Source organism: Uloborus diversus, chromosome 10 (assembly GCF_026930045.1).
Source record: "Uloborus diversus isolate 005 chromosome 10, Udiv.v.3.1, whole genome shotgun sequence".
Taxonomy (NCBI): domain Eukaryota; kingdom Metazoa; phylum Arthropoda; class Arachnida; order Araneae; family Uloboridae; genus Uloborus; species Uloborus diversus.
Genome location: NC_072740.1, coordinates 128,732,974 through 128,752,100, shown reverse-complemented (window position 1 = coordinate 128,752,100; position 19,127 = coordinate 128,732,974). Strand labels below are relative to the sequence as shown.

General features: G+C 32.5%; 1 protein-coding gene across 2 annotated transcripts in view; it reads right to left on the bottom strand.

The window, feature by feature from the left end:
* Window positions 1-8,199, bottom strand: part of LOC129231444 (neuropeptide CCHamide-1 receptor-like) — a 176,096-nt gene extending 167,897 nt beyond the window's left edge. For both annotated transcript variants that reach the window (XM_054865761.1, XM_054865760.1), the window contains exon 1: window positions 8,067-8,199. The gene's annotated coding sequence lies outside the window, so the exon portion shown is untranslated. The remainder of the gene's footprint in view (window positions 1-8,066) is intronic.
* Window positions 8,200-19,127: the final 10,928 nt, after the last annotated feature.

Genomic DNA, 19,127 nt, shown 5'->3' with positions numbered 1-19,127 from the left:
GAAATGCAATACATTTTCATTACATATATTTTAAGCAACATTTTGAATCTTTAAACATATTTCTTGGGGGTAAAACATTAATTCAAATTCGTTGCTCAAATTCAAGCTAAAGCAGATGAAAAAGGTAACGAAAGACGACGGAATTTTAAGTTTAATCACCTTCAACATACATTATTGATATGCAGAAAAATGTCAAACTTTTTTTGACGGAGTTGTGCAAATGGCGATGTTTTTCCGGACATGAGCATTTCTTGAGAAACAGTAACACAAGAAAAGACACAATAAGACAATTCAAAGCAAATTAACCAACTTCTTTGGCACCAGTTCAGAAAAGAAAAAACAAACAAAACAACTACGTATGAATTTTTATTTATTTATTTTTTGAAACGAACTCGTTTTTAACGAGCACTCGTTTATAACAAAACAATATCGGGGTCATTTCGCGCTTGTTATAAGCAAGTTTGACAATATACTCAAGCGCAGCCTTCTGTCCTTCTAAGCCAAAAAAAAAAAAAAAAAAAACCAGATCGCTCCATTGGTTTGACAAGTTTATATCTGCGTCCAATCTCTTTACCTTTAAAAAGATTGAGTTTACAGTTTTCACAGCCTACAACTTTTTATTTAGAATCCAATTCAAATAGTTTATTTGGAAAAGTAAATGAATAATTTATTATTTAGTTTTAGAACATAGCAAAATAAAATTAAATTTTTGATCAAGAAGTAACTACCACGAAAGAAACGTGGTTGTTCCCTTACTGGGGGGGGGGGGGACGAAAAATCTTTAAATTTTTATATTTATAGAAATAAAACTTTAAAAAGTAAGTTTTTGTCTAAAAGTAAATATGCTTGTGTTACGCCTCAAACCAGGTAACCATACGATAGTGTAAAAACGAAAAATATTTTATATAAGTAGCAATCAAAAGAACATAGCAAAACATATTTCTGGCTGTATAAGTTATTTGCCCTCATGTCCTCATGATTGAAGAGGAAATCCCCGCAGTCTGGTAAAATTTTCAGAAAACGCGCCAAGTTTAGCGACTTTCGGTGAGTCATTAAGGACTTTTTCACGCTCTTTGCACATGAATGTTCCTTCACATGCAAACGGTGAAACGCGAGGTATCTTCAACTTTTCGCCAAGTCTTTCAATTAGGCGTTTTTCTTAAATCTTCGGAAGAACTGAAGACCTTATATCTCAATAACAGAGTAACGAGGGCGAATAATTTTTGCGCCAAAAAATGTCTCATTATGCTCTTTTGAATGCTACATAATTCAACTTTTTCGAAACGTAAAGAGATAGAGAGAAACAATAAAAACAGCAGGACAAATTTCTATCACAAATGATACAAGACATTTGAGTTACGTCGTGGAAAAGATGCCACATTTAAATTTAATGCTACGAAATAGAATCAAATAAAGGCATTTATGAAATCAATAATATGTAGTAGGAAGCCATAAGGTAAGAATATTGCATTGGGAAGTCTCGATCTTGACAACATGGGGCCGAGCACAAACATTTCAGAGCCTCCCCCTCCTCCCCCCCGTGCTTTTTTTTTTTGCATTAGAAAAATGAAGACAGTACATAATGTCATTACGAAAATGTTATGCATATATCAGGGATACAAGTGCTAATCTACTATGAAGTAGCAAAATAAAATTACATACAATTGCTTAATGACTAGAAAAAAAAAGTTCTTTCTTTCTAGTGACTCACTTTTTTTCTTTCATTCTTTTTTTTTTTGAAATATTGTCCTAGAAAAATAATGTGATAAATGCATCATAACATTTTTTTTAGTTATTTTAGCTTTTTTCTTTAAACAGGAAAGCAAAGTTAGTGAATGAAATTTGCAAAATTGGGAGCTCTAAGAACGTGCTCTGCGTGCCACTACGGTAATAGGGCACTGAATATGAAAAGCTAAATACGTGAAATGAATAAATCAAACTGAAAGTATCAATGTCGTCTGCAGGGAAAGAATATTGGAAACAGGAAAATGCAGATTGGACTTTGTCAAACTAAAAAAGGCATAAATAGTTATCTGTAGATCCATGGCACTTTAGCAATTCGTTTATTTACCGATAGAATGCAGATATACAGTCAACTCTTAGGTAATTTAGCACCATTTTGTTTTTCTTTTTTGAGCAATCACGATTGCTTATTGTTCTCACTTGACTGTTTTGATGTCCTTTGATTTTATTTTCCCACCGCCACCCTCTGCAGCATCACCGTCGACCGGCTCCTCACGATGCTGCTCCTATAGCGAAAGCCGTCTCCAGGTTGCATCCATGTCCTACACACACGCGCATACATACACAACTACACACACACGCACGCACATACACACATACTTACACATACATGCACAAACACTTACACACATATACACCTACAAACACATACACCTACACACCTACAAACACATACACACACACATACACAAACACATACACACACAAATACATACAGACACCTACACATGCACACAAACACATACAGACACCTACACATGCACACACACACACAAACACACACACACACACTCATACAAACAACTACCCACACATTCATGCCTGCACACAGACACAAACACATATGCCTACACACACATACACATCCCCCCCACATACACACACATTCATACACACAACTACCCACACACTTATGCCTGCACACAGACACAAACACACATGCCTACACACACATACACATACCCCTACACACAACACACATACCCCCCACACACAAACACACGCCTACATACACACACTCGTGATTGCGAAAAACATAATTTGAATTCAAGATGTCAAAATTCAAATTAATTTTTGTTATATTTTACTTCAAAACAAACTTTAAAATGTTCATTGTAAAAATCCAACCATTCTAAAGTTACTGTCGAATGCTGTTTTGAAGTTGTTACATTATCTCATCACCTACATTTTAATATTCCATGCAATAAAAAAAAATTACATAAATTTTAGGATGCTATAAAGTAAAAATGGTGAGTTTTTAAAGAATTATAAACTTTATTTTTCTGGTTCAACTTTGCATGTATTACTTTAGTTTAAGAAGTGTAATTTCGTCACATTTCTCAAAGTTAAAAATAGACCGAAGTGACTGGATAACTCTGAACCAGGTTATTAATTATTTATATTATTTCTCAAAGTGGATTTTTTGTGAGAATGCCATAACTCCCGCAATACTTTATCAAACTTCGTGAGTAAGCATCATTTCAAAGACTTTTTGCCACTTTCGGAGATAAAGAGACAATTCACATTTAAGTTGTTTTGCGGAAAAAAAATCGTTTTTTTTTATCACGCATTGCTTCAATGCAAAGCATGCCAAAATGTAGATTTAGTGGCTCAGTTGTTTAGAGCCTCGTGCTAATATTGTGAAGGTTGTGAGTTCAAATCAGCAGCTGTGGGAAGTTTCTTTTCAAGGATTTATTTTCTTCAGAAGAATTCGCATCCAAATTTCCATGAATATAAAATCTAAACTCATTCCAGTATTCTGAGCAACAGTTCTGTTATTGTTAAAATCAGGAAACAATACATTAATTTTACTATGGAGAATTGCTGTACAACTTTTTAAAACATTTTAAAGAAATAAAGACATCGATTTCAATTTATTTTGTTGCTTTATTACCCATTGCTTTAGTGAATAACCTTCCCGAGATGGAAGGCTATTAACTCAACTGGTCAGAGTGGTCTGCTAATGACACGATATTAATCCTCCCATAGGCCAGGAACTGTAGTTTCTGAATGACTAATCTTTCTCAGCTATATTCTGATCCAAATTTCCATGAGTGTATAATATTAACTAATTGGGGGCATGATTCAAAACCACAGTTGTATTGTTGCATTGAAATCAGAAAAATAGTTTATCATGGTAGATCGGAGAGATATTTTTTCTCCAAGGTGTTTTTTGTGGATACGCCATAACCTCCTTAATACTTCGTCGTCAAACTTCAAAAGTAAGACATCATTTCAAAGAGTTTTGCACCGCTATCAGCGGGAAAATAAAAAACAAGGCATATTTGTTGTTATCCAAAAAAACTTTAAAAAACTGGGTTTTAGATATTTTTCTGTTAAGCGCGAATGCTTCGTACGAATCAGCTAGTTCATTTTAAAGTTTTTATAAATGCTATCTCTTAATTTTTTGATAACAGTAAAATCCTTGTTTTTCTTCAGCTTTATCCCAATACATGTTACAACACCATTATAAGTGGGAAAGTTAAAACTATAGAAACTGTGGATCAAATTACTTTGACTAATGAATTCTCCTTGTAAATATTACTCAACATAATTGAATACATTCATAATTTTATTTTCGGGAAAATTGCCAGCTAAAACCAAAGGGAATTGAAGAACTTCAAGTAATTCTATTATACTGCATTTCTATACAATGAGATGGAACAGTGTTAAACATTTGGATTCAACGATCACATTTTATATGATTGAGACGATTCGTCAGGAAAGGAGGTATTGAAACTCTTTTCATTATCTAATCATAATCAATTATATATGTAAATAAACTGTCTATGCAAAATTGAAATCACGTGTTGACAGCTTTTATTTACATTTTAAAGTATCAGAGCTGACAATTTTTAACCTAACCAACCCCCTCCCCTCTTGAGGATTGTTTGCTAAAACTCTGCTATGCATTATATAATGTTTTCCTACTAAACTCTTTTTTTTTTCCTTATTCACTCAAGTGGACGCAAAAATTCCTTAACGTAAATTCATTTATGAATGCTCACTTTGTTCAAATAATCTTTCCGTACTGAGTTTTCTTTAAATGTTACGTCTTTGAACGTTTATTAAGCAAACATCTGTTAAAGTTAAAAGCAAGGTAGAGTCGTGTTTTCATTACATATAAGCGGTTTGATAAATTTTATTCCAATTCAAATGCAAATGAAACAATTGATTTATAATTTGAACGATAGGAAACGAGCATATAGTTCGGCAGTTGGGAGTAAACAGATAAATTACAACAACTTTCAAATATTGGATAATTTTTCCGACTTTACTACATTAGTAAATATGTACCATTTAGTAAATTGTTATATTAAAACTATTTTTGAACAAAACATAGAAAAAAAATCTATTGAATTGCAAGGGAGGGGGGGGGGAACTAAGACGTGAATAAAATATTAAATGCGAAGAGTACCATAAATATTTTAACTTTTTCAATGTAAGTAAAGAAAAATGTTTTTATAAAAAATTAGCCGGGATCAAAACTTGAAATATTCACTCTAAATTCATCGCACAGTACACAAGTTTCAATTAAAACGATGACCAAACATTATCTCTACCTGAATATGCAAGACCTTAAAAAAATTTCCACTCTTACGTTCATTTGCGAATCTAAATTTTCAGATGAAGTCATGAACATCCTGCCGTAAATCCACTAGAAAGTTTTTTTGAGCAGTGACCTTTCAAAACATGCTATATCCATATTTTTAAGTTTAAGTAAAGCAATATTCTTTAAAGTTTTGACACGTTATTTAATAACATAGTACCCATTCACTTCAAAACTGATATAAGTGTTTGAAAATGTATATTAAAACTGATTGCTTCTACAAAACTGTCTAGATAATATTTGGACACCGAAATAAAACTCGTCTCATCTAAATTTGTTAAAACTGATGAAGCGAGTTTTGAAGCGCCACTACTCATTATTTGTGATTTGAAATTTTCAGTTTCAATGCAATTGTGACTCAATTTTTAAGTCTTAAACATAATACAGTACTTGTCAACATGAAACTCGCGGAGGTAATAATAATTGTTTCTTCTTAAGTGGATTTCATATTATCCAGTAAACTATTAAGTGATTGTCAACTCACGGGACAAATGAAGTATTTCTTGTTAAGCGATTTCGTGTTAACGAGATTCGGCTGTATTATTTTGGGCAGATAACTAAAACAACAGCTGCTTGAAATTGTTTGCACTCTTACGGCTATTTACGTCTTGAAATTTTCAGTTAATGTCCATAACATAATGCCCTATTTTACTCTGAGCACACAACTATAAAGGAGACTCCTTAAAATTATTTCCACTCTTACGCTTACTTGCAACTTTAAACATTCAAATGAAGATTTTAACATAATGCCGTACATTACTTAGGGCATAAAACTTCGCAGTGAATACAAAAATGTTCATAATTTCGCCATGTGAATACATCTCTTTCATAGTTTTATATTTATCTGGAATGATTATTGCTCAAAAGAATTAATATTAACGCCATAATTGATTCTAAAAATAATTTATTCTAATAAACTGTCCTTTATGTTAAGATTCCTCTTTTAATTTTTTCAATTTGATTTAATTCCTAAACTTAATGGCCACGATTGATTACTTAAGTGAAATTCGTGCATTATTAAATATTGGTTAGCGTTCAAAAATTATTTTTTATAATTAGCTACTAGTGAATACATAATTGCCTATATATTTATATCTGTCTCTGAATGCATGTACAATTACTTGTTTGTTGAAAATGTTTCTCTTCATTGTACCTGAAACAACATCATATTCGCAAAGTTAAATATGTTGCTGCAAAAAACGTTTCATTGTTATTTCTACATTTTGCAGCTTCGTGTAATGGTCTTCGCATCATTTAATGTGCGAAGTTTAATTTAAGGTGCATGAGTTGAAATCTTAAGGGATCAGAACGCGTTTACCCCCCCCCCCCATTTATTGAACAACTGTGCTTAAAAACCTTGTAATTACGGGGTTCTTTTTTTTACGCGGTAATAGTAAAAAATAATTGTTTACTAGAATTTTTATGTATTACTTCCATAAAAATTTATAAATTGTAATTACTTGTACAATTCAAACACTTCAAGTATGTCACAGTGAAATCCCGTTACAACGGATACCAATACAACGAAATATCCATTTAACGGAAATTCATCTTCAGTCCCGATTTTTATTGTTATTACATTGTTTAAATCCCATTACAATTAAATTCTCGCTACAATGAGCAAAATTTGCGGTCCCTTGAAGTTCGTTGAAACGGTATTTCGCTGCACAAATATTTTTTAAAACCTTATTAAGATAAAAAATACCACCAAAAGCATTTAGTAACTCACACCTATGGTGCTCATACTAAGAATTTTGATGGTATGATGAAAGCATAAGTTTCTAGAGCTCATCGAAGCCTTTTTGTAAGATTTTCGGCAAATGTACTACATTGATTTCTTCAGAACAGAACATAAGTAATAAAAAGAAGCCATTATAATTAATATTTGGTATGTTTCCTAGCTACGAGTGCAGAGACACAGTCTGCAATGTTTCACAAAAATAGGGTGAGAATATTAGGAAAAGAAATTAACCATTTTTTAAGTGAGCAAATTGTTCATTTCTAGGAAAAATCCTTCTGAGTTCAAACTTTCAGATTTTTCCACATATTAAGCACATACAAAGGCCAATATCTGCCTCTAAAGAACGTAGAGACCAAAATTGATTATTTTAGTATGGCTAAGGTCAGGCCCGTCATTTCAAATTTTTCCAGGGGGGGGGGGAGAGTCAAAGAATATATACTCAATGTATATTATATCGAAAAACAGCAAAAACCACGCTCACGTATATGGAAATGCATTGACTTCTCAAAAGCCTGGGGGTCGATTGCCCTCTCCTGACCTCCCCCCCCCAAAAAAAAGGTAATGATTAATAATTAAAAAAAAAACTACAAAAAAAAAGCGAAATTATTTTTACAAGTAGCTGTTTCAACGTCTTCGGATACTTTAGTTGAAAATTTCTCATTTTGAGAATTAGCCACTTACTAAGCACATACAAAGGCCAATATCTCTGCTTCTAAAGAACGCAGAAACAAAAACTGACCAGTTTTGTAAACCAAAGAAAAGTGATTAATCCCAAAACTTCATCAGTAATAATTGCGAAATTTTCTTAGAAAGATCGTTATCCACATATTGTTTTCAAATTTTGAGAAGTTTAATATTAAAAACTGTAATAGAAGAAAAAAATACAACTTCTTCAACTAAGTTTAAGATGTAAATTCAGTTATTTACTTCACTTGATTTCGTTTACAAAGTGAAAAAGAAAGGCTGACTTACCGTCTTTTGCTTCTTTTTTTTCCTTTTTTGTCTTCTTTTATGTGGGAGTGTCCGTCGGGACAAGTTCCACAAACATTAGCTTGTTGCCGCTTCAGAAAGTGAAAGAGGCCGGCTCGGGCCTTTCCGAGGCGCGCTTTCGACTTCTTGGAATGCTTCGACGGGGGGCAGGAGTTTTCGTCTTTGCTGAACTATCAGCGCCCCCGAGCGGCATTTCGGGGATACTGCATCCAATCGCACCTAAGGCTCCTACAAATAAAAGCTGTTGCAGAATTGTTTTATGGAAAGGGTTTTCATTTATTTTTACACCCACGCGTATCTATCCAAAAAAAAAGAGAAAGACAGATGGAAATATATAGGTTGAAAAATAGATTGAGATTGATACAGGTCCCTTATTTGGGAAATTAGGGGGAGGAGGGATCTACCCCTCCCAGGATTCAAGATACTCAATATAGTTGTGTATTCTGACTTATATTTTGATACTTTTTCCTACATTGATTTCATACTTATTGCCCCCCCCCCTTCCTCCCCCTTGAAAACTTGAAAATGACGAGCCTGTATGGATAGATGTATAGAGAAATGGATCGTCTGATAGATCCGAGACAGAGATAGACAGGGTGATATAGATCTGATATAGGTATACTTTTAGATACATACAGACACAAGCTCAGAACCAGAGGGTCTGTGTAGAATTCATAATCCACCTTAAGTGACCAAATGCAAAAGGAAGGCTGAAGGTCTGCAGGAAAAAAGTCGACACTGACACTGTATATTTTTAAAGCAGCATGATTTTGAACATGTACTGCTTCACAAAACTAGAAGACCAACGATCGATTATTTCTTTTATTTAAGCTTATTATTATTGTTATTATTATTATTATCATGTATTCCTTTTGCTTTTTGTTATAACTATTTCGGTAAGTGCATTCTTTTCACTTCAGCAACACGTAAATTAATATTGTCTGCGGAAATCAATGGTAAACCTGTGTGGTTAATGTGCAAAATTATCCGTTTTTCAGCATCATATTAGTCGCTTTTTGTTGTCAAATCCTTTTCGTGCGTATGTGATTACATTAAGAGGCATCTACTGTTTATAGTTACCTAATAAAGGTCGAACCCAGTGTCCTCAAAAGTCATAGTCGGTCCCTGGTGTGGGTGTGTGTGTGTGTGTATTCAAGAGAGATTTTAACTTTTTGTGCTTGATTACACTGGTTCTTCTAGATGCTAGAAGCAACATGAGGGTGTTGACCGTGCATTAAATCAGTCGTAGTTTACCTTTTAAATTGAAGGTACATTATCGAGCGCAGCTGGAATTTCCCCCTGGTATGTTTTCCTTTAAACTTTCGTTTTCAGTATGATGAAATGGGGAGGAAAAAACACACTCCTCATGAAAATTCAGGACTATTCAACTTACTAGACGAGGAGGGATTCGTTCGTCTTCCCTTTCGTCAGGTTGAAAAATGCAACAGAAAAGAAATGAAAAAAGTCTACATTATGTATATACCGCGTGCGACTATTTTTTTTTTTTTTCTGATGGAAAACGATTCGTTAAAATAATTTTTAAAACGTATTGTGTCATATTTCCCGTAAAAAGCATGTTAAAGTGAAATCGCTTATTGTTTTTAAAAATCGCCTGATCATGTCCTATTTTAATATGGTACTGGTACGTCTAAATTCATGCGTTTTCCCTCTCTCTTTCGTCTTTAGTATGATGAAAGGGTTAAGAAAATACGTGCGTCATGAAAATCTATACGTCATGAAATTTTAGGACAATTCAACTCGTAAAAAAAAATAAAATGGTTTTTATTCATCTCCCCTTTCGTCATGTTGAAGAATGCAACTAAAAGAAAATGAAAAAAGTCTGCACTATGTAAATACCGGTTGCTCTGCTTCAAGTACAATAATTTCTTTGAATTAAAATAATTCTTCAAACATCAAGTGCCATATTTTACCGTATACAAGCAGCACGATTTAATTCTTGACAAATGTTGGGAGATTAGTTTCGACCTAAATGCAGTAGCTTTTCTAAGACCAATCTGGAAAAGGTGGAGCAGTTGCTTATCTTGCCGTTAAGTAGCAACATTTGTTGAACTTTATAAGCATTCCCACGGGGCCACCCGCGATGAAGGTAAACAAAAGGTCCAGTTGAGGTCTTTGTTGCAGTTACGCGACTCTGAGAAACGCTCGACCTCAGTTAAAAATAGATACGAAAATTACTTACTTGCATTCAGAGGAAGAAATTGAAATTCTCCCTCAAGTCCAAGGTTTTATTGCTTGAATTTATGTTTATTCATCATTTGCTTTGATATTTATGCGCACATTACTGCCTTTAATCACTGTAACTTACAAATAAATAAATGTTTCTTTTTTTAATTTCTAACCTACTAGGGGACACAACCTACATTTCGAAGCAAAATCAAAAACATTTTTGATTTTTATAAGTATGCTTCGAACAGAACATGTTGAGCATGAATATCGAGTGTGTTACAACAAAGTTAAAAGCTAAAATTCATTTTGCGGAATATAGGATAAATAACGAGTTATAGGCATGGTAAATGACTTTTTTTTTTTTTTTTTGAGCAATCACGATTGCTTATTCTCATTTGACTGTTTTGAATTCCTATCATTTTATTTTCCCGCCAGCACCCTCTGCCAACATCACCGGCGCGTCGGCCGGCCTCACGATGCTGCTCCTCTTACCGTCTCCAGGTGCGTCCATATCCTACACACACACACACACACACACACACACATACACACACTCATGACTGCACACAGACACAAACACGTATGCCTACATACACACACACACGAACGCCTACACAACACGCACACACATGCATACATACACACACACGCACGCACACACATGCACCTACACAAACACACACGCATGCGCCTAAACAAGCACACACGCGCATTCATACACACACACGCTCGTGATTGCGAAAAACATAATTTGAATTCAAGATGCCAAAAATTCAAATTAATATATATATATATATATATATATATATATATATATATATATATATATATATATATATATATATATATATATATATATATATATATATATATATATATATATATACTAGCTGACCCAGCCACGCGTTGCTGTGGCAAAGAAGTTGGATTAAAATAAACGTTTACTCATTATTTTGATAGAATCAAATAAATACTTTTAATAGAGCTTAAAATGGTATAGCCTATTTTAAAACATATGAGATTGATAATGGGCGTGATTCGATGTAAAAACGATTCATAAATGTTCCTGGAAAATTATGGACAGCTTATATGGCCAATTTCTGCCAGTAACAGGTCATGCCAAAACCCGGAAAGTTTTCCGATAAAAGTTAATAACCTTCCAGAAATTATCTCGGAAGCCTCTTGAAAAATTCAAAGATCTTTCTGTTTGAAGCTAGTCGTGTTTCTGGAACTTTAGTGTAAACTTAGGAAGGGATTTAAAAAAAAAGCTTAGCACCTTTCTGATTTATTAAGGAACTTCTATAAGAAGTAATGCAAACATAGCCAAAGCTTAGCCAGAACTGCAAGCAAGTATCGAAAATTTTTACTCAGTAACGTTTCGGATTTTTTTTTTTTTTTTTACAGTGCAGGCTGAAGAAAGTACTTATTGAATTCAGTAAGTACTAACTAAATTTTCTATGGAAAAAGCACTGTACTTACGCTTAGTAAATTTTGTAAATATTACTGCGGCCAAAAAAAAAAAAAAAAAAAAAAAGCAAAAATAACTTGAAAGTGATAGTAAATATCGAAACTGATTGTAAAATAACCGAATATATAAACTAAGCATAAAACACCATACACTTTTAGACTCTACACTACATTTTATTCACCTCAGCTTTCTCCAAAGTTTGTAATCAATAACTTCTTTACAAAAAACACTAACTAAATTAAAAACATGTAAAAATTAAATTTTTTCAATGAAGTAGATAACATTGACTTCGAACTATTGTTTCTATTATTTGAAAACTGAAAACTGTCTAAGCACTAAGTTGTGCTTAATGTTCTTGCTTAACCAGTCTTTTTCTAATACGCAAAGTATGATAACTTTCCACTTGTGAGTACGCGATACATGGTTGCCCATGAGAGAAATATTTATGTTTCAAGTCCAAACCGAAGGCAGACTTGTTTATTCTTGAGATGTATTTATGAACTTTGCGAAAGCTAAACGAAGCAAAAATTGAAGCCTTTCAAATGTGTTTGAAAATTATGACGCTATTAATGGATTACGTTGCAAACACAAACATTTCTCCTTTAAACTTTCCCGTTAATATTGTTGACTTTTGATGAAGAAATGCGTACCTTTGCGGAATTTAGGTAGGTTTAAATCGCGAAAAAGAATAAATTGTTGAGCCAATTTTCAACCGGAAATCGTGAAGTCGCATTCCTAGTGTATCGAGGGAATTTAAAAATTCAGTTGGAATGTTTACTGCTTTGTTTTCATCGACAACTGTATAGGCTTGTTCAGCATCAATGGGGAGCTTTTTTTTCCAGCCGTCAGTAATGGCTCATTATTCGCAATAATTGTAGCTGAGACAGCGTCATTGCTCTGTTGTTATACGTTGCAAATCAGTGTTAACTAAGTCGGTGGTCCAACTATCAAGTGATGGCATATCATAATAACTAAGTGGAAAATTTGAAATTGAAAAGCAAAAACCTTCAGTTAAAACTAAAGCTTCATATTCATCTCTGGTGTAAAATCTGGATTTGGACATTTGTATGTTTGTTAAATTTTATGAAATACGTCTTCAAACGTGAAATTTATATAGTTTCTCCTTAAAAAATGATGATTGTGTTGGATAGTATGTCGTCAAAATTGTTTTAAACAGTTGACGAATACTGTTTCTCCTTATGTCAAACCTGCATTAGAAAGTGTGAACTCCCAATGACTTTGTGCGACCAATAAATACAATTTGCGACATGCAACGGGATATGTATTTGACAGTCGACAATTGACGATCCACAAATATTCTTGTCCTTTCGGGAATGTTTACCGAAATTAAAACTGCTACAAAACCAGCGCGATTACAGAGGCAATTATGATTTTAAAAAAATTACATTTATCTGGGAATAGACTCTCAATTAGTTCACTTTTCGTCTCAACGGCAGTGTAGAAATTGTCTGGCTCTTTGTTGCGCTGTATATTTTGATGGAGTTCAATTTCACCGTTTCCAATACCCAGCAGTTGCTTAGAAAATACTTGTGCGATTAGATTATTTTGCGTTTATATTCGCAAGTTCATGGCCAATCGCATTATCTCGACATTACGCTATAAAAACGATTGTTTTAATCATGCTTTGATTTCATCGGAATAACTGGTAATGTCTGCCGGAAGTCCTCAGACAGTATTCAGACAATTTCGCCTAAAAATTTATCGTTGCCCTTCAAATCTTGCACAATCCTATGATGTGCTTCGAATGAACGCTTTTACTCATGAGCCTTAGTACACTTATCGAAAATTATAATTTCACTCTCTTGCAACACTACAGCCATTTTGCGTTTTTTTTTTCTTTAAAGTTACACATTGCGTTTTGTTTGTTATGAATATCTAGCAGGCAACTTTAAAGCTGAATGTGCTGTTCGTCTACCATCTGAAAAAAGTAGCAGCAATGTCTGACGATGCAATTGTCACTGCAATTTTCTGCTGCGAACGTATCTTTGCAAGAATTAATATTAAAAATCTCTTGGGGCACAAAATAAAGAAAATATTTATTTTCCGCTTAAATTCATTAACCTTCCTGAAATTAACTGGAATATTTTCGAAGAATTCAGTAGTCTTCTTGGTTAAAGGCAGTTATGATTCTGGCACCTTCAGCGAAGCCTAACGCAGGTTTTATATAATAGCCTAGAACCTTCCTGCTTTTCTAAGAAAGTTCTCAACGCAATAATGCACGCTTTGCCAACGCGAAGACAGACTCTCAAGCAAGTAAGTAGAATAAAGTGCCTCTGCAGCTCTTGCAAAGCTTCGTGATCCAGATATCTTTTCGCACTCATTGGGTTTTGAGTCAATCTGGACGAACAGTAATTGCTCCGAAACCGATACACCTATTAAATACGTTTAGTTAATCTTAATACTGGTGGAGAAAAATATTTTTCACAACGGTGTGAAATCTGCAATTTGTAGCAATTTAAGGAAACGTTTTGAAAAATATAGTTGATTTTCTCAGGAAGTGAATAATAACCTGTAATATCCGAAAACGTTATATAGAAATTCTAAGCAACATTTCTGAGTTTTTTTTATCATGGTGTTTTTAGCAGTAAGTCATACAATGTTACAGTTATATCGATTAATTAACTTACACCGCCATCTATTAAGAATTTTTAGAACTAAACAATTAATTCACACTATTATTGCATAATTAATATGAAATTTGCGATAAAAAATTATAAAAACTATCCTATCTTTTAAGTTGGACAAAATGACACATAGATATAAAATTTGAGAAAAATCGGTTGAGTAGTTTCGGAGTTTACCCCGAACAAACATCGTGACACGAGATTTATATATATATATATATATATATATATATATATATATATATATATATATATATATATATATATATATATATATATATATATATATATATACTGTTATGTTGCAGTTCTATTCATGGAAAAAACAAACTCTCACGGTGTTAGAACTAAGAAATTACACTTTTGTAGCTGTGATAATTCATTCATTTTCAACTGCGATTTATACATGCGAGTATACTAGCAGTACCGGCATGACTCTACTCGTGCTTTAAAGTTAAACAAAAAGCTCCTACAGCAAGGTGAACTGCCCTTCCCACTCCGAAATAAAAAGAAAGATTATGTTTCGTTAATTAAAATGTGCACGCATAATTTTGTCTAAGTTCCAAGCAAATTCCATAAAGTGATTTATAAAATCCTGATATAATCCAGTCCGTTAAAGCTCACTCTTTCAAAGAAATAGCATCTAATTTAAATACGCTTAGAATCATTCAAAATCGCCGTAGAAAAGCGTTTAAAGTTAAGTAATGTGATAATAACTGGTAAATCTCCATTGCGAAAGAAACTTCCAAAAAAAAAGCAAAGAAAAATATCACTAAACTTAGATTTATCGTCTAAAAATGTTAATAAACACAGCAGTAAGTAATCAATAAAAATAAACACTGTATTTGTACATGTAAAAAAAAATAGAAAAAAAAAAACAGATGATAATATTTAATTCGAACGAATCGCAAAGATATTAGATTCTGACAAACGCGAGATATAGGGCAATGTGACCACAATAAGCAATCTTGATATTTCTCCCATTATGCCTTATTGAATGTAACTTTGAGGGCCTTCGTGGTTCTATGGTAGAAACTTCGCTTTAAATGCCGGGGGTCGTGGGTCCTTGTGTTTAAAATCTTTCTCGTGTTGTCTTATGTGAATCAATACAAAAGTCCAAAATCTCGAGGCAACTGCAAACAATCTTTCTATGGTTATTAACTATGGACACTTAAACTTCTAACGTAGCGTTATTTAAGCCAAGCGCAACAGTTTTTTATTTCATTAAAAATATGGTCATTTTCATTGTAAAAAAATTGACATTCGAGTATGGTAAAAAATCGAACAACATTAAAATTAAAAACTGATAAATCGCTTTTGAAAGGACCGTCTGAAGAACAGCAGAACTAAATAAATGAATAAAATAAATATATTTAAACTGCTGCTGTATTTTAATGTATATCTTTTGTCAAAAAATTCATCTTATGTTTTATTATCAATTCTAAAGAATTATTTTTAGAAACAATGGCCAAAAAATTGATGATGATCATACATTCCCATGACTAAAACACTTATCTTTAATTAAGTAGTTATGAGCACATTAGCTTAAAGGGGTTTTAAATGTCTTAATTAATTGCAAAAATATACCGGTATGACAGGAAAAAACCTAAAGAATTTGTACGCAGCATTAAAATTGTGATTTTGCTAAAAAGAAAGAAAAACGAGCTGATATGTGTGCATCACATGACTTCCTTTTACTCCAATTTAATGTCATTTCCCCATTATTGGCATTTTTAATGGGATTCAATTGTTTACTTTCTAAATATCACCAACAGTGGCCAAATTGAAACCAAATTTAAAATTTAAAAAAAAAAAAATTGCGGCGACAAAACTTGGCGACCAAAAGACTGGCGATATATCGCCAAGTGTCCGACAAATTATAACACCACTTGAGTTTACATAGAAATTAACAATGATTTCCCCCAAAAAAGGAGCAAAAGACCCCCTTAAGAACATCCGAATGCAACCAAAAGGGAAGGTGCACAACTTGGCCCCACTAGGAGTCTACGTACCAAATTTCAACTTTCTAGGACATACAGTTTTTGAGTTATGCGACATACATACACACATACATACGTACATACAGACATCACGAGAAAATTCGTTGTAATTAACTCGGGGGTCGTCAAAATCGATATTTCGGGTGTCTGTAGGTTCCTAGGCATATATCCACGTGTGGTCGGGTCGAGAAAAAAAAACCTCAACATTCATTCGGGGGGTGAGAAAAATTTAAATTAAGGCTGATTTTTGAGTGAAAATTTTTTCGCGAATACAATACTTCTTTTTTTTGTAAAAGGAAGTAAAAAACAATCTTAGGTACCTTAAGAAATAAACCACTTCAAAAACTTAAATGCAATAAAAATTCCCTAATGGTGACAGAGAAGCATTAACATTATAAATCACACTGTAGATAAAAACTTTTATTTGGAAAAACTGTGTTGAGAGTATTTTTGAAAGATGTCATTTTGAGAATCTACTGACGGTGTTCGCAAAATATCGATTAAGAATTTGATATTGACAATGGAAGAAAAACCTGCCTATTACTAAATACGTGATCATAACTAGTCATTCACCCTATGGAAAAAATGTTTTCGATAAGCATGCATTACACACGTACACACACACACACTCACACAAGAAGAGACTAACATTTTGAAATAATACATCACATATGTCCTAATTTAAGAAACGTTAATTCGCGCATCAGGGGAAATAAAATAAATTTACATGACGACCAATTTTGAAGATTGTATCCAACAACCATACAAAAGTCAGCCCTTTAGGCTGTTGAATAGTAGGGGAATGTGGGGCAAAGTGAAATGATGAAATGTTTACCCTGCTTTTAGCGCAATCTATCTAGTAATATTTTAACTTTGTGGTAACACATGTAGTCTATTCCAGTCAAGAAAATATTACCTCTGACAATCAAAGAATATGATGATTCAAGCAATTTTCAAAAATTGATACTCATGTTGTAATATTTTGTTGTAAGTAAACATTTTAATAACTAATTGGGATCTACTAATGTGCGGTGTAGTGTTTATTTGTTTAATATTAAGCTTGTTTGTATTGTAAATGCATTGCACAGTTATAGTCAAGTGCATGCGGGTCAAAGCGGATAGGGCAAAGTGATATAGTTCATTTCATTTACTTATTCAATCCTTTATCAAATCATTTAAGCATTCATTTATTAATTATTTCATTTACATACCTTTTTTTAAATAATTCGCTTATTTATTCATTCATACTCTTATTTTCTTATTAATTCGCTATTTTTTCCTTCATTTACTTTTTTCATATATTTACTTATTTATTCATTTATTTATTCGTTTATTGCTTCATTTCCTTTTCATTTACACTTTAATTCATTTATTTACTCATTTGTTTGATTAAAAGTATCTTTAACAATCGAATAGAAAAAAAGTCACCAGAAAAAAAATTTATTTTTCATTTTGCCACATGAAAAAAGAAGTGAAAAATTTCCATATTTTTTTGAAGGTACAAATTTACTGCCACAAATAAAAATAATGTTTTAATGAAAGTTTTAATTTAAATACATTGTTCTTTCTATATATACCGTAAATTTAAGAACAAATTTCCAATTTGTTTACTTTAAAAAAAAGTATGTTATCTTAACGATTTCACTTTGCCCCGCATTCCCCTACTTATATGTAAATGTCCTTAATAGGGTTATTTAGACGAAAATAGTTTTAGCAGCTGAACTCCAAAAATCACAATTGAAAACTTCGAGATAAATTTAGTAAAGTGGAAACTTTTAAGGGGTTACAGTACCTCAAAAATGATGAAACGATCAAAAAAAATTTTTTATTGCTTATTTCAAAACTGAAAACTGTCCTGAACACAGGGGAAAAGTTTCATTGCTTTAGTTCAAATATTTAAAAAGTTAGGAGTGGTTTTAGGCCATGCTCGCTACTTGTTCTCATGCAAAAGAAAAACTTTAAATTGCTTTTTCTCGATGATGATTTTTTTGTGTTTTCATGTCATTAGAATCCCTAAGGGGTTTTTTTTCTATTAAAGATACAGCTTTAAAGTAATACTTTTTGCAATTGGGATAACATATTTGACAAAACTGTGCATTGGATAAGCATTTTATAAATTACTCAAATATTTAGAGCATGTTAAACCTTAAAAAACCAAATTTTTTTTTTAAACTTTTTTTTTTACGTAATTAATCACTGAAAATTTTCTAATAAACTCATAAGCAAATGAATGCACAGATTTTTAGAGATGATTATAGAGATCGTTTAGCAAAAAACTTTTTTTAAATTAGTGCAAAAATAAAAAAGCCTTAAAGATTTCAAAAAATTGAAATTTTCCTCATTTTTTTGAATTTTTAAAAAAAGTAGGCAATATTTCTTAATTTTGAAAATAAATTATTGATTACGAAACAAGTATGCATATCATGGTTTTCAAAGAAATATAAAATTTACTTAAATTAAAAAAAATGTTTGAAAGGTATTTTGACCCCTTAAGCTCTAGAAAATGAACTTAACACTAAAACAAATTAACAAAATCAATCATTTGCAATACTCTTTTTTTTTAAGTGTTCAATTGTCACTGTACAGCTATGGGGGAAAAACGAAACACATCTTGTTATTAGAAGATTATTTTGACACTAGAAACACATAAAGTACGCCAATTTAACAAGAATAATGACTCTATAAAATTGCATCATCAAAATTTTGCTAAGGGATCGTTTTCATATAGAATGAGCATCATCAT